The sequence below is a fragment of the Branchiostoma floridae genome, chromosome 2 (assembly GCF_000003815.2).
Source record: "Branchiostoma floridae strain S238N-H82 chromosome 2, Bfl_VNyyK, whole genome shotgun sequence".
Classification (NCBI taxonomy): Eukaryota; Metazoa; Chordata; class Leptocardii; order Amphioxiformes; family Branchiostomatidae; genus Branchiostoma; species Branchiostoma floridae.
This window is the reverse complement of record NC_049980.1, coordinates 32,526,040-32,542,484: the sequence shown is the minus strand read 5'-3', so window position 1 is coordinate 32,542,484 and position 16,445 is coordinate 32,526,040.

The following is a 16,445-nucleotide window of genomic DNA, read 5'->3' as shown; positions in this document are numbered from 1 at the left end:
ACCTGTAGAAGAATGTCATCCATTTCATCATCTTCCACGCCATCTCCGGTTGGCCCTACCACATCATCGCCCTCCTCATTGACAGACTCGCTGTGCTCTGCAGTTGTGCCAACTTGTAAGTCGTCGCTCCCTTCATCATGTTCAGCCTCTTCCACATTCACCTGTCCGGCTTCTTCAATCGCCTCTTCCATATTCACCAGTCCGGCTTCTTTGATCACCTCTTCCACATTCAACTGTCGAAGTCGACGAAGAATGTCATCCATTTCATCATCTTCCACGCCATCTCCGGTCGGTCCTACCACATCGTCACCCTCCTCATTGACAGACTCGCTGTGCTCTGCGGTTGTACCAACTTCTAAGTCGTCATTCCCTCCATGTTCAGCATCAGATTGTTCAACAAGCCCTTCTCCATTGTTCCAAGACAAAGTCCAGTCTGCATCAATAGACGTACCGCTGTAATGTTCATTATTTTCTACAAGGTACTTCAGTGCAACATCCACCTTCAACGGACTGATTTGTCTATACATGTGATATGCATTGTACTGAAGCTTCCTCTTAAGTTTCACTTTGATTAACTGAGCTTCTGAAGGCATTCTGGGAAGGATTGCGTGTGTTTCGCTCACATCTGCTGGAACGCACACTACTGGGCCAAGAACTCCTTTCTGACCCCCTTTTGGGAGAGCTGCAACTTTCATGAATGGTATTCTCTTGGCAATGAGTTGCGACTCCAGAGTATTGAGACTCTTCAACTCAGGAGGTATTTCTGGGAGCTTCATCTTATTACTCTGGGCCTCGTATGGAATCGTCTTTTTTTTTGACAAGTGATTATCACAACAATGACATATCCACTCTTGGCCCCTGGAAGAGTTTGCTGTGGGACACGCATGTGGGCTGCATTCTACATTGCATTGATGTACATACGTACCTGTTAAACAGTGCTTAACAGCCTCAACATACTTGTCTTTGTCACAGATTACGACTTGATTGCAAAACAAAAGCCTATGACATACAGTGCAGACATATTCTGGCCCCTTTTTGCATTCTCTCTGGAACTCTTCAATGTCCCTCTCAACATCAGCTAAACTCTGGTTCTTTTCTCTGTTAATCTGCCTGTTTCTGTTATTCAAGTCTCTATGATTTGGATCTGTGTGATATTTATCTCTTTCATAGTCTTGCTTCTCCAGTGCATGCTCATGGTCAGTGTGATACTTGGTCTTCTTTCGATCCCGCTCACCCTCTGCATGCTCATGGACAGTGTGATACTTGGTCTTCTTTCGATCCCGTTGGGCCTTGGCATACTGGGGATCGTCATGGTATCGGTTCCTTTCTCGATCCCGTCTGGCCCTTTTCCGGTCCTCATCATCATCGTTGTCGATTAGTGTGTGCTTGCTGTTGCTACTGGGAACTTGTGAGACCTCTGTAGCTTCTTCTCTGTGGCACCGGGACATACTCCTTGTCTGTCTACGTCTCAAAACTGTTGTTACTACATCAAAGTGGTCAAGGTTTGTATTTTGTATGTACAATGCATTACTACCGTCTAACATTCTATCACAAGTACTTTCCCTTAATGGGTACTTCATCCATGCCCAATCGTTGCCATGCTTACCGTACACAAAGATGCATCTTCCCAGTAGTAAGGACATTGCCTCTATTTCAACCTGTGTGGCCCACGTACCAAGATTTGCTGGAGGGCCCTCAGGATGACACTCACCAGACAGGAACTTCTCCATGGTTTGTCCTGGTTCCAATAAACTACAAAGATCTTCAGGCATTGTTGACATGTATTCAATCATACGCTGCCTGAATACATCATGATACTCCTGACTACCAAAAATATGGAAACTTACTGCTCTATAAAAACAGTTCCCATCCCCTTCCATCCTAATGAGATTGACGGGTGTCTCCAAAGGAACATTCCTTTGCTCGATATTGATATATTGTTCAATTGAAAGGTTCAACTGACCTGCCAGCAGCAATTGATCATTTGCTGTGAATGGGTTGAACATGAACTCTTCACCCTGCTATTCCCCTGTTACCTCACACTCCTGCTCATCAGCCAGCCTTTCTCTTGCTCCCTCTACTTGCTGCTCTTCAGCTTTCTCCTGTCCCGCTATGCCCTGCTCATCACCCGTCTTCTTATTTTCCTGTTCTGCCTTCCATGCATTCAACTTTATCAGCACCTTTTTACTTTTACGTCTTGGCATTTCTCCTGAAACATTAATAATACCAGAGTGAACAATCAACTTTCACAAGTATAGTATACATTGTACATGCAGGCTCTTTTGCATCTATGTGACTGGCTTTACAAGTCCATACCTCCTGGATGATGGCCTTTGTTCCAGGGCTAGTGATGCAGTCAATTAGAAGATACATACATGTACACCTCATCTTGCACAAGATTTTGCGAATCTTACAGCATCTACATACTGTTGGTGATATGCTGTAATTCATATTTTTGTGTGTGCGATATTTAAACATGCATCTCTACCTTTGCCAACAAGGTTACATTATGGGTGTGTTCATCTGTGTGTCTGTAAACAGTATAACTCAAGAAGCCTTTGATGGATCTTGATGACATTTGGTATGGGTAGGGGTCAGGAAAACAAAGGTAAAGTTTGGTAAATTGGGCCTTGGGCCAAAGAGGCTTGCAGGCTAGGTACTGCATGAAAACCTCCCTTTTTGGTATCTTTACACAAGTTATACCATTTGTGTATGTAGAAAGTGATCAGCTGAGACAATTTATATAAAAGAGGACCTAACTTGCAATATAAAATAACTTATAAGTCAATGGAAAAAATCTATAATACTTCTCTTGATAATTTGGGAAAGATATGAACGAGGGTCTGCATGGGGGGTTCTTGGTAACTAACATTTAACGGTGAATTCAGGAGGCCCGGTAGCGCTTAACATTAAATTCAGGAGGCCCGGTAACGCTTAACGGTAAATTCAGAATGAGTTACAAAGCATAACAGTAACATCGACGTGCATTCCTATTCATACAACGCTAGAGTAGCTATATCAATGGGTGAATACATTGTGAGAAGCAAAAGGTGCCCAGAACCCGGAGGAATGACAGGGACAATATAATGTCCATGACATCTGTAAATTGACAGAGGCAGAGTTCCCGGCCCGCCACAGAGAAGGCCGCAACAAATGCCTTATGGGGGGAGTGAACTATTGTTTCAGCACATGGAGCGCCGAAGGCGAGACCCATTCCAGAAATTTTTTTAAAATCAAGACCCTCTTAAATGCTATTTCCTGCATTTTCGGCAAATTTTGCCAACCGACTAAGCTAGGTTGATTTTGGCATTTTCATCAAATCACACATGATTATACTCGTAGCTTTGGACTCCAACCCCATTTAGCCCCGACATATTTTTATTATTTCGAGCTCGGAAGGCACGAGACGTTGCAATATAAGTCCGGGAAAATTTAAAAATCTGAAACGCCATTTACTGCATTTTGAAGGACAGATTTTGCCGTAAGACGAAGCTAAAATGACATTTTATTACATTTAGAGAGAAACGTTTTTTTTGGGCGAAAACCCACGCCCCTAACATATTTTCCCCACATCGTCGTGAGCGCCAAAGGCGCAAGCCGTCGCAATGGAGGTCCGGAGAAACCTCCTTTTCTGCATTCTAGGAGAACTTTTTGCCCGAAACTAAGCTATGTTTGACACTGAAATCTGTATGAGTGATAAAGTTTTGAGGGCGACGCTTCCGCAACATATTTACCATGTTCAGAGCCGAAGGCCGGGAGGCTCTGAGAAATTTTGAAATCTGGACCCTGTGAAACGCAATTTCCTGCATTTTAAGGGGGTTCTATCTGGCATTTGACTTTGTGTGTACAGTATATAGCCCAAAACACTCAAAAATGAATGATTTCCAAGTGGTGTATATCACCAACACAAATGATACCCTGTGGGCATATGTCCAAGGTACCCCTGTGCCAAATTTCAGTTCTTGTCGTTGTAATACCAGGGCACAGGACCCCAAAATGTACAAATTTGTCAGAAAATTGCCGAATTAACGCCATAAAATGGTTTTAAAGGCCTTTGTGAAAAAAATGAAACAATGTCTGGGGGTATTTGCCAACTCTATGCCCATGCCAAATTTCAGCTCATTTGGCCCAAAAATGAAAAAGTTGAATCCATTTGAAGATTTGACAGGAGGAGAAGAGACAAAGAAAAAACAATATATTGCATCCCATACTATGTATGGGGATTGCAATATAACAATATATTGCAATCCCATACTATGTATGGATTGCAATATAACAATATTTTTACTCCCGAGCGTACCTACGGTACGCGGAGTAAAAATGATTAAAACCGGCGTCACATAGCAGGAAAATAACAGGTTTCCACTTGATCACTGCTCAGTTTTTCGAGATTGGCCTCATGATGTTACGTTCGCGGGTCACTGAACTCCATGCAATGTAACAGTGTGGATTTGAGGCGAACAACATACCTGGCAAACTTTGATAGTCGGTGAATATCTTTACCTTTACTCTTATCACCCAGCCTCTCGCCATTGTTAGCGTTCTCAGAGTGACCGGATTGTTATATTCAGTTTGTGTGTAGAGTTGGAGCCCCTGTGTGGTACATGCTGGGTCGTCTATCTACAGTCTGTTGTAAAGTGAAGGATGATTTTCAACCATGTCAGTTAGATATATATGTTCACATTACATGACTGTTCAGCTGCTGTATGGAGATAATCTCCCTCTTGGCTGATTACTCCGGTGTTATTCAATGTTTACGCCATTGGTATCGTTTGATTATGACTCTCTACGTTAATGGTATACACACAAGTGCCTATTAATCTGCGCGTTGAAGTGGCTATCTCACTGGGCCATTTAAGCCTGTTGCTGACAAATATTTGGGACTTAAGGGATTTTTTTGACAACTTTTCCCCTGCGGTCACTCTGACGTGCGTCGCATTTTCGAATAAAGCCCAGGCATATCATGAGAAATCACCGGCCTTAAAAATTGGGTTTTGGACGTTGCATATAGTATAGTTTCGGGTATGTCTGTCTGTGTGTCTCTGTCTGTGTCTGTCTGTGTTTCCCTTCTGCGAAGTTAAAGATCATTTACATTTTACATCTTAATCAAAGTTTTACATTACATCGGACTCTGTGTACCATTCATTCATTCAATCATTCAATTGTTCGTTCATTCATTCATTCATTCATTCAATCGTTCGTTCGTGTCTTCGTCATTCAATCGTTCGTTCGAAGCGAAGGCTAGTTGCAAGTAATATTGGATTATGTCTGCAAGTATGTCTCAGAATAGCTCGAACAAATGTAGCGCCGTCAGCGTTTGGGTAATTATGCTCTTGCTACAAAAACACCTAAAAGTCAAGCGTTTACGATGTGCTGTTACTATCTACATACTTTTACAAGGTGCGAATGTCAACCATGTGTGTCTGTATATGAGACTTAAAAGAAATCTTGTTTTTGTGCAGAAACAGACATCCTCAGTCCGCTTTCCATGAATTACATACCGGTGTTTTTTTAACAATACGTCGGTATCTTTATAGTCTGCTTTGCAGACATTCCAGGAGCGACGCGTTTATTGTTAGGGAGAGCGCTGGTTCACGACTTTCAACATGGGCACGAGTCTGCGACGGAGGCTATTATCTTTAGCCTCTACCAGGCTCCGTGGATCGGTCAGGTCTAATTGTAGAAATTGGAGAAATAGAGTCAATGGATAATGTTTCTACTTGGCCGGCCGACTCCCCTAGCGTACTATTGACACTATTTGTCCAATTTCTACAATTAGACCACCGATCCACGGAGCCTGGTACAGGCTATATTATCTTTGCAGCTTTGGTTTCGCCTGCAAGTTGCAGACCCCCTGGGCACTTTGATTTGCGTTTGTCTAATCTGTTTATTGGGCCCTTATAAATGCTTATTACTACTCCTGGTGCTCTTGATAGGCGCTCAGCACTCAATGCCACGTACATATCCCGGTGTCACTGTTTCTTTGATTATAACGTCGACCTACACATTTTGCATTGTGCATACTTTGCATATTTCTTGTTGTCCCGATGACTGTCACGTGTACTGTAGTGGTTCGCTGCTGTGTTCCGCTGATGCAGTGGTCTGGACACTCAGTCTTTCTTCAACCTCTGTCGTTCAGCACAGGAGGGATCAAGCATGTTCCGTGATACATGTTAACGTTTGGTTCGCCGCGGTTGGATTAAAAGTTTTCGATATCACCACGTCATATAACAAAAACGAGTTGTTCCGCTGGACAGGCGGAAACGGTTCTGAATGTTGTTCACACTTTTATTGATTGTACTGGTAGATTCCCGTGGTTGATAGTGCACCAATTTGTTCCGTTTCGTCGTGATTGTTTTGGTTATGCACGTCTTACTTGGTAGTTTTAATGTATGTAGAATTTCCCGTTGCTGTTGTGTTGCATTTGTGTCTGTGTTTTAGTAGAACGTTTCTTATAAGGGTTTTGCAGTTTACTCAATCCTCTTTTAAGAATTGTGAATAAAAATATTTTCCTCACAGCTTAAGAAGAAAGATTGGTCGATTGGGTAATCTTAAAACTAGTGAAAGTAGGATTATTAAAAGTTCGTAAAAAATCATAAAAAGAATCATTACATCTTGATTAATTGGTGCACCTAACATTTGTCAACAGCTTACAAGATACCTCAACGTGACCAATTTTTAAAAGAAATTCAAATATTTCACGAAGGCATGTGATTGTGAAAATCTTTTCCTCCTTTAAAACGTCGTAACATACTTTCGTATTTTTCCTTCCTGAATTGTAGTAATCAGCATTTTGACTCAACTTCAACGTGACTTTTTTGTTATTAGCCTATTGAATAAGAACACCATATACATTGTATAGCGATGACACCATTTTTTATTCAAAAGATTTGTCTTTATGAATACCAAACATTTATTAGGATCACCTGCATCGTTAACAGGTTCCAATTCGTCAGTATGCAAACATTCAATGGTCCATCTATACATCTATACAGTAACAAGTCACTGTTAAAAGTTAATACTAGGCTCTTGTGGTTTGACATGAAACTTAATAAAACTAAACATATGCACAAACTTTTTCTTACTTTAACCATACAATGATACATTGTAGCAATTGATACAAAGTTGGTGGAGATACAGCATACAGTCAAACCTGCCCGAGCGACCACCTCTTCTCAGCGACCACCTGGCCATTTCGACCGCTTTTTCTCGGTCCCGATTTATTTTCCCATTGACGTAAGCATTAAGCGACCTTTTCTCAACGACCACCTGGCCAACGCGACCGCGACCGGCCCAAATTCGGACCCATAACGGCCGCATCATTTTAAAAATTGAGGTTTTCATCGATTTTTGATGATAACTAGCACGATTTTGTGCCGAAATCGGCCAGTTCGCGTCGGATTTTGGGGTTAGATTTACAGTTTACAGTGTGCGTGTTGTATTTGTGACATTAAAGACCTCGCTTCTTTGCGTGCGTGCAGTGTGCTTGCTATTTGGCATTAAACACAACGGAAACCATTTATACTTTGCATCGGGCATGTTTTGAGTCGATACTCTTCTCAGCGACCACCTGTCCAAATCGACCGTTTTGTTCCGGTGTGACAGCGTTCTCGCCCCCCCGTGATCTCGCCCCCCCGGGGGCGAAATCACTAGCGATCTCGCCCCCCCGGGGCGAAATCACTAGCGATCTCGCCCTCCCCGGCTAGTGATCTCGCCCCCCTACCTCGCCCCCCTTTAGCGATTTCGCCCCCCCCCAAAAAAAAACGGGTTTACATGATATTTTAGAAGTTGATTGGTATAAACCACACAATGCAGTTTCAGAATGATATAAGTACACGAGTTTGATACATAACTCCATCCAGAGTATCAATATTAACGTAAGTACATGGCAATAAGATAGTTGAACTTGTTTCAGACAAGGAGGGTTGGGTCCCCTGTATTCCCTTTATTGCATGTACCTGAGTCTCGACATGAGATATATTTAATTGTATTCACCTGTCCTCAAGCAACCTATATATCTCCAATATGAAGTCTTTATTATGAATTGACCACAAAATAACTATGTCATGTCTTTATTGATTATGCAAATAAGGTATTCATTAGAATAATGCACATTTTGGTGTATGCACCTGGCCAAGGGGTATCTTCACCTTCAATATGACTGTTTTTCTAGTATTTAGAAACTGGTACTTTATATGCACCTACCCTATGGATATCTTCACCTCCAATATGACTTTTTTTCTAGTATTTAGGAACTGGTGTTTTACCCGTGTTTCTTAAGACTGGTACTTTACCAGTTTTTTTGTAGCATTTAGCAACAGGTATATGAACTTGTGCGTAGATAGTGTTTATAATGAGAAACTATTATTCAATTGCGTTTTTCTTAGTGCTTTGGAAATGTTTTCTGCACAAGAAAGAAAATACTGTGACAAATTGAAAACATATAGCTGACGTATTCCGTACCATAGACGGTGTTGATTTATACGTTCACAATAGCATTGTTTTCTATGCCACCTCTACCATGTCAGCTGCAAAAAAAATGTCTTTTCAATGTAGTGTTTGCACCGAACAAGGTATGACATCTTACGGTAATAAGGTGCCATATAGGTACCAGGTAACACACCACAACTGTGTTACTCCCAGTTGCAGTATAGTACCAGGTAGCGCACCTAATATGTAGTAACCAGCTGCTCTTAAGACCCCTCCGAGGAATACTAGTAATGTTTGGAGGGGGGGCGAAAACGCTAAAGGGGGGCGAAAACGCTAGTGATCTCGCCCCCCCAGGGGGGCGAGATCGCTGGGGGGGCGAGATCGCTGTCACACCGGTCCCCAGGGTGGTCGTCTTGGGCAGGTTTACAACTAAAGGCCTACATTATATTATAAATCTGAATGAAGTAAGATCACTTTTGTGCCAGTAGACTCGCCCAGTATTGTACTGTACTGCACTGTTTTTACAGTGAGTTCATTTGTATGTTCTGTTGATCGTCATTATCAACACGATTTTTTGGACAGCACTTGTCGTACAAATAGGAGGCGACGGAGGTCGCTATCTCCTTTACAACTCTGCGGAAGGATTTGTGGAACACGCTGTACACGAAAACATCCAGAAAGATGTTGCACAAAGCTAACCAGAATGACCAAAACAGGAATGTCGGCAGATCATAACCCATCTGACTTGCAATGACAGCACAGATAGATGGAAGTTGCAGTATAACCTGCACTAAGGTTAGGACTAGTACTACCTGTTCGCGTACGAACGATCGCTGTTGGGATTTTGGGGTTGTTGCTGGGGGTTGTTTTGGGGTTGTTGCTGGGGGTTCAGGTTCTGAGGTGGACCCCCGGGCCCATTCATGTTGATGACAAAAACTTGAGCAACCGGAGGCTCGTGCTGGGTACACAGGGCTGCTAAGATCCGGACAACACAATACATGGTAATGACAAGGGCGGGGCAAAAAGCACCGAACGAAACAATGGTAAACCACATGTGGGTCTTAAGATCATATACTGTCGTGGCCACGCCTGAATCGTAATACACCGGAACCCCATAGACTGCACAGGAAATATACCAGGCGTATGTCCCAACCCATGCTGAGATGAGGAAGATCCGGGCCTTCTTGCGAGAGATGCCAACTCCGTCGTTCCCCAGTGCGTAATGCCGGTCCAGGGTCAGACCTAATAACAACGATATTACAACAGTGTAAGTGATATGGTTTGGATGTCTTTACACAGCAATATTTGAATATGAAGAAACAAAATCTATACTAAACGGTAACTTCCCCGACGATACGTCCCTTAGCTACATCGTCCCCAACATCATCTGGTGATACCTCAGTCCCTTATAAATAACGGGAATATCCATTATAAGTTGCTTGGGAAAATGATTCACTTCCATTTTCAACAATTTTGCGGATCAGGATAGCCTTTTTAAACCTCAAAAGGATTATTATGGGAAAAAGTATAAAACATCTGATTTCATTTGTCTTAACCACTTCAGTCAGCAAATTCCAAAGCAAAAATGCTGGAATTTATGCCTGTTTTGTGTATTTTAGCAAAGCTTTTGACTCCATTTGGCGAGCAAGTCTACTATTCAAACTAAACAATCTCTGAAAGAAGGAAAATTTCAAACGACCATAAAAACATGTATTAACTAGAGTTCCACGACCCCATACCTTCGCCAAATGATTCTATCTTTTACAACTGCTGTTACAGTATTAATTGTGCTTGTCATTAATTATGCAAATAAAGCTCTCATTTGCATAAATTATATAACTTGATCATCTTCTCCACTGAACGACATAGTAGTCTTAGTTGCTAAGAAAGAATGCTTTTATTGCGTTTTCCAATAGTTTATGCTAATAAGGACCTCATTTGCATAATTAATGTTCAAAGATGTTCACCTGTACATAACTTCCAAATACTACAAGTAAGAAGTTCCCATCATTTACCACAATGGCATTACAGCATTTTCTCATTAATTATGCAATTTATGCCTTTATTTTGCATAATATCTATCAATATTGTTCTCTTTCCAAATTACAAATGTCACATGTTACAGTAGTCTGATAATTAAACTGAGCATGTTTAGACGATTTCCTAATTAATCATGCAAATTAGATTGAAATTTGCATAATAAATTATGTAATTATATGAAGCATTACTTAAGCTATCTAACTCCAAAAAATCATGACAATCCGTCAACCCCTTCTTGAGTTATTCCCTTTCAAAGTTTCCGACTAAACCTGCCCTACAGTTCCTAAACACATATACTTATACCACTTACTCTCGGCATCAAGATCTATCTACCACTCAAAAATCATAGCCGCAGCATGTTCAGAACTCGAAATATCAAACCCGGAAGATCCGCTGCAGTACCTTAACAGCCCGCTAGGGGGCCCAAAATCTAAGCGTTTCCAGGTCTCATTAAGACCTACCCACATACTAAATATGAATACGATCCATCCAGGCGTTCTTGAGTTATGCTGGTCTTCTACAAACATAGGTAGATAGATAGATAGGTAGATAGATAGATAGATAGATACAAACGCTACCCAAAATATAACCTTCTTGGCGAAGGTAAAAACTTCAAACCAACGGTGGTCTTACAGAACCGTTTTGACTAACTGTGGGGTTAGACAAGGCTGTAATTTAAGCCCAACTTTTTAGTCTATTTATTGCCCTTCTTAAACTCTATGATACATGTATCAAGTCTATAATGTTATATGCCTGTGAGATCTGGGGCAAAGAGTACTCAACTGACAAATGTCCCGTTGAAATAACACAGAACCGTTTTGTAAAAACATGCAGGGTAGAGTACCCAAGCATGCAGGGTAGAGCTTGGGATGTTCCTAACAGATATGTAGACATATTCGTCCGTCTTACAAAATACTGGCTAAATAAGACTAACAGCTGGACAGTTCCACACACCCCTTACAGGTGGGCGCACTATTCTGTCAAGAATACAATATGGGAAATAGTTACAAGAAAAAACTGGTTGCACCATATTGAAGAAATAGTAGATAACAAAGGTTGTTTCTTCTTATGGGACACCAATTACCCTACATTAGACAATAAGAATATATGCACATTGTTAAAGAGAAGACTGACTGATATGTATGTTCAAACATTTTTTCATCAATTGTCCGTAGATAATGGTAAGCTAAGATTTTACAAAAATGCCATCCGAATTCTCAATGGAAAATTATCTGTATCATAATGAGTTTATTGAAAGATCTGCCATATGTAAGATAAGAACAAGCGCACATCCATTAGTGATAGAAAGGGGCCCCTATAAACAGCTCCCTGTTCACGATAGATTATGTACATATTGCTCAATGAATGCAGTGGAAAATGAAATACATTTTATTAGCCAGTGCACACACTATGAAGCTGAAAGAAACAGATTACTTCAAACAGTTGCCACAATTTCACCGAGCTTCTACCATATAGGACACCATCAAAAGACTATATTTCTACTAAAAGCACAAAATCCAGTCATCATACAGAACGTGGGACAGTTCATTAACCACTGCCTTCAAAGAAGAAGTCAAACCCGACATTAGTATAGATTGTATCGCATAGTTGATCAGACCATATTGTTATGTACCACACTATTTTCTACTCTTAGTCTTTGAGACTGTACATGTAATTAGCCTTCGGGCATGACTTTGCAAATAAAACAATTATTCATTAGCGATATAACATCTGAGTTTGATCTTTGATACAACTCTCCTGTTTTACACAGTACCCTGTCTTGTGTATGTGTATGTGTATGCAGATGCAGTCTTAGTATTTTTGTATACATAATGAAATCATCTGACAACATTGTACTGCAAAAACTCTGTGAATTCATATACACTTGTTTCAAGAAGAGAAAAGAGACATGTAAATTGTAGAATAGTATAGCATTACATATTTAACTATTTTGTAAACGATAGATGTACTTATAGTGTAGCATAGCCTTAGTTGTTCTGTCTCTCCCACTGCCACTGTAAAGATTCTTTACAGCAAAGTTTTATGTAACTACTGCATTTAGCCCATATGGGCAAGGTCATGCAAATAAAGATCATTGTCATTGTCATTGTCATAGTATTGTTTTCACCAGGCTTGCAATCGTGTCTAGTTAGATTAGAAATATTGCAGTCTGAAGGTGAATAAAAAAGACCAAGTTGATTGTCTTCACTAAGGGAGGCCGATTATCAAAGAATTGTTTGTATTTGTGTAATGTAATAGAAATTGTAATGTCACATTGTTATCTAGGTATAGCGGTAAGAGCTGATGGCAGATTCAAGGCCCGCAACTACGATTTCTGCAGAAGGGGACTGAAATCTTTGTTTAGAATCGGACATTTGCTAGACAAGGCTGATGCCTCACTAACCGTTGAAAACAAGCTCTTCGACTATCGACTATCGACTGTCAAGCTATCAAACACATACTATATGATTCTGAAATATGGGGTATTTCAAAAGCCCAAAGCTTTTTTCCAATTAAATCTGTACATTTAAGATTTGCAACTATTCACTCAATATTCCAAGAACAGGTAGTAGTCTTGCGACACCGATAGAAGGATTTATTCGACTATGCAAGATGCGCCAGCTGACAGCCTTCAGGCAGATGTTCTCGTATGTGAAGTAAATTTAGAAGCATCAGGTGCTAAGTGTTGGGCGTCTCGGGTCCGCAACACTCGACAGGAATATATTTATGCTTTTCGTGTGTCAAAGTGCCCAGCCAAAGCGCCCGGTCTCATTTACGCCCCGTATTAATTAATCTATCTATCAGCGTTTAAAAGATATTTATTTCCAGACCTTTCTCTCCGGAATCCACAACGATAACAAAGTTGCGAATGCAGGAAATAAACAACGAATATACAGAGTACCAAAATTGTTATTAAAACATTCAAAACGAGGAAGCAAATCTTAAGATTACACATGTACGTCACAGATCAACTTTACAAAACTAGGAACTGCAAACTAAAAAACTGCGAATCGAATCAGGAAGACATAACCATAATTGTCTAGAGCAAAGCATCTGTCAATTTTGCAGCGTAGGTAAAGTAGCAGATGACGAACCTTTCACTGCAGATTGTCCTTTGTATGGTAGCAATTGAAGCATTCTATTCGCCATTCGGCTATTGTTAAGTAATGTTCCCTACTTCAGATACTTGAATAATAAAGAGAAATTTGTCTTCCTTACAGCCTTATCTAAACCGACCCCATCTAATCATACAGCTTCCTTTACCTATACCAACAAGCGAGAGGCTAGTAATAAGCGCATATATATGTATAAGATTGTTAACATGTGACATGTTTTCAGTGGAGCAAAAATGTACACTGTACATTCACAATAAACATTTATTTTGGCTTGCAGTGTAGTGAAAAAAAATTTTATATGGCCCTATCCAAATCGTACATGACTGTACAGAAAATAAACTATAAAAATAAATTGTAAGAGTGAAAACATGACAATAATGATAAATGTAAATTTGCACAAATTTTGAAATTAACAAGACAGTCAAAATGGTAAGTTGGAATTAAAATTTCAGTTTGTGGTCGAAGGACTGAAAGAGTTAAACTTCGCAATATCGCTAGAAGACACGACAAATCGTAGCATGGTAATAGAAAGAACTTACCTGCTAGAGCGTAAGCGCTAAGCTGCAAGCAGGACAGTCCTATGGCTGCGGTGGCCTTTGCAGCTCTGTCCGAGTAGACCCACTCCCCGGCCTGGGCAGGCTCCACGAAGACCGGTAAGACAGAGCCCTGGATCAGGTCCGACCAGGCCATGGAGGCGACGAAGAGTCGAGCGGCGGAGGGGAACGTCTGTCTTCTGGACGTCACGGAGAGAACGATGAGGTTGCCGACAATTGCCAGAACGGCTACGGTGATCATGAACCCCGGGACCGCAGCCGATGTCGCCGAAGAGTCCACCGAACTGGACGCGTTGGTCGTGAAGGATGCGTTTGAAAAATCCATCTCTCAGATCTCTCTCGGTTCTCTCGGCGTTTGATGTTGTTGTTTTCTTGAAGATGCTACTGGGCTTAATTTTTCACTACCTCCACCACGGGCATTAGGCTATCGAGTTTTTGGTGAAGAGAAAATACGAAGCCGCTAAAACTACCACGCAACTCACGCAACTGCTCTCGCTGTTACTTTTGCGTTCGACCGTCGACCTTTGGGTGCCTTCGCTCGGAACTCGCCGATGTTCGGCACCCGCTCGGGTGATCCCGAGAATATGTACTTTTACTCTAGGAACACCAATCCGACAACAATTCCTGGGCCTACCGCTCTGCGCAGGAAGAGGCAACGACTAAGCTATAGTGGCTGGTAACGTCCTTTTATAACGTTCTCCCCGTTAAACGTGCTGGGGTTCATCATCCATGCTAAGCAGATGGTTCGTCATCCAATACAGCTGATGACACCCACGCCAAACTGTCAATCACTGGCACAACCAGAGACATGTAACCGCGCGAAGCCCTGGCATGAGGTATGTGGGTGTGAATGATGTAGGCCTGGGAACGTCATGCATTTTTCGATGTACATATAATACCTGTATCACTCCGCGTCTCAAAGAGTCCCTTCCAAAATATGATTGAGCCGCCGAAGCGTGAGTTTGTGTAGATCATAAATTTCCTTATATCGCCCCCACTTGATTTAAAATGATTTGAGATAAAAGCTTGTGTATTTATGACAAGATCGGGTAGGAAAGTTTCGGCTTTGTAGCGATTTTCGGACGTGTAAATTTGTTTGTGCTCAGTAAAACGGCGGCGTCGCTGATGGTAGAACAGCGCCTCTTGCGGATAGTAAATAAAGTGCAGTTATAGATGACATACAAATCGATNACATTCCAATGACAAAATGAACTTCATTTTCAATATCTTTGGCGTTACAAAGTGTACAGATTCTATCACTCGGAGGAGTCCGGTTGTATCTTCCTACTTCTATTTGTAAAGGGTGATCACTAATTCTTAATTTAGCCATGGCTCGGCGATGGCTGAAATTATGTATATTTAGGTACTGTTCTCTTTCGTAGGTGTCTTTGAACTTCCTGTACGTTCTTAGTTTGTTTCCTTGATTTTCCTTTTTTCCATTAGAGTTGAGTTCGGAATAGAAAGTCTGTAGAAATATGTCTTTCAATCTTTGTTTCACTTGCGACTGAGCTGATGGTATATTATAGTCTTGGTTCAACAGTAGGTACCCATAACCAGACTCCTCGAGAATCTTACTTACATTTGAAAGCCAACATGGTACCTTACGTCGGTGTAGATCTTGTTGTACAAGGAGTGCTTGATATTGTAAACTATTTGTTGGTACTTCTCTAGTTAACCTGCTATAATAAGAGTAGAGCCTGCTGCAAGCCTCGATCCGCAAAGGAAACCTGCCAAGTTCCGCTCTTGTGGCGAGGTTACTAGCATTTCTTCTTACTCCAATGATAGCTTTACAGAATTTCAAATGTGCTTGCTCTAGTGGGGAATTATGATTTAAACCAGCATTGCCCCACACTTCTGCACCATACAACAATATAGGTACAATACATGCATCAAATAACTTACATTGCAGTGATACTGAGGGATTATTTTCGCCCAGAGTTGTTCTAATGCTAAACATCGCTCTTAGCGCCTTCTTTTGGAGGGTTTTCATGGCTGTGCTGAAGTTACATCCCGCTGTGAATACCACGCCTAAATAACAATATGAGGAGACTACATCTAGGTCTTTGTCTAATAAATAGAATTTAAAGTTTGACAATATTTCTCCTTTTCTATTAAAAATGATAATTTTTGTTTTCTTGAGGTTTACTGTTAGTTTCCACTTGCTGCAGTAGAGACCGAGAATATTGATTGCATTCTGTAGGCCACGTTGACTTGATGATAAGATAACAACGTCATCGGCATAAAATAACTCGATACTTGAGATGAATGGAGAATAGGAGCATCCAGGTCTCCTGTATTGAGATCG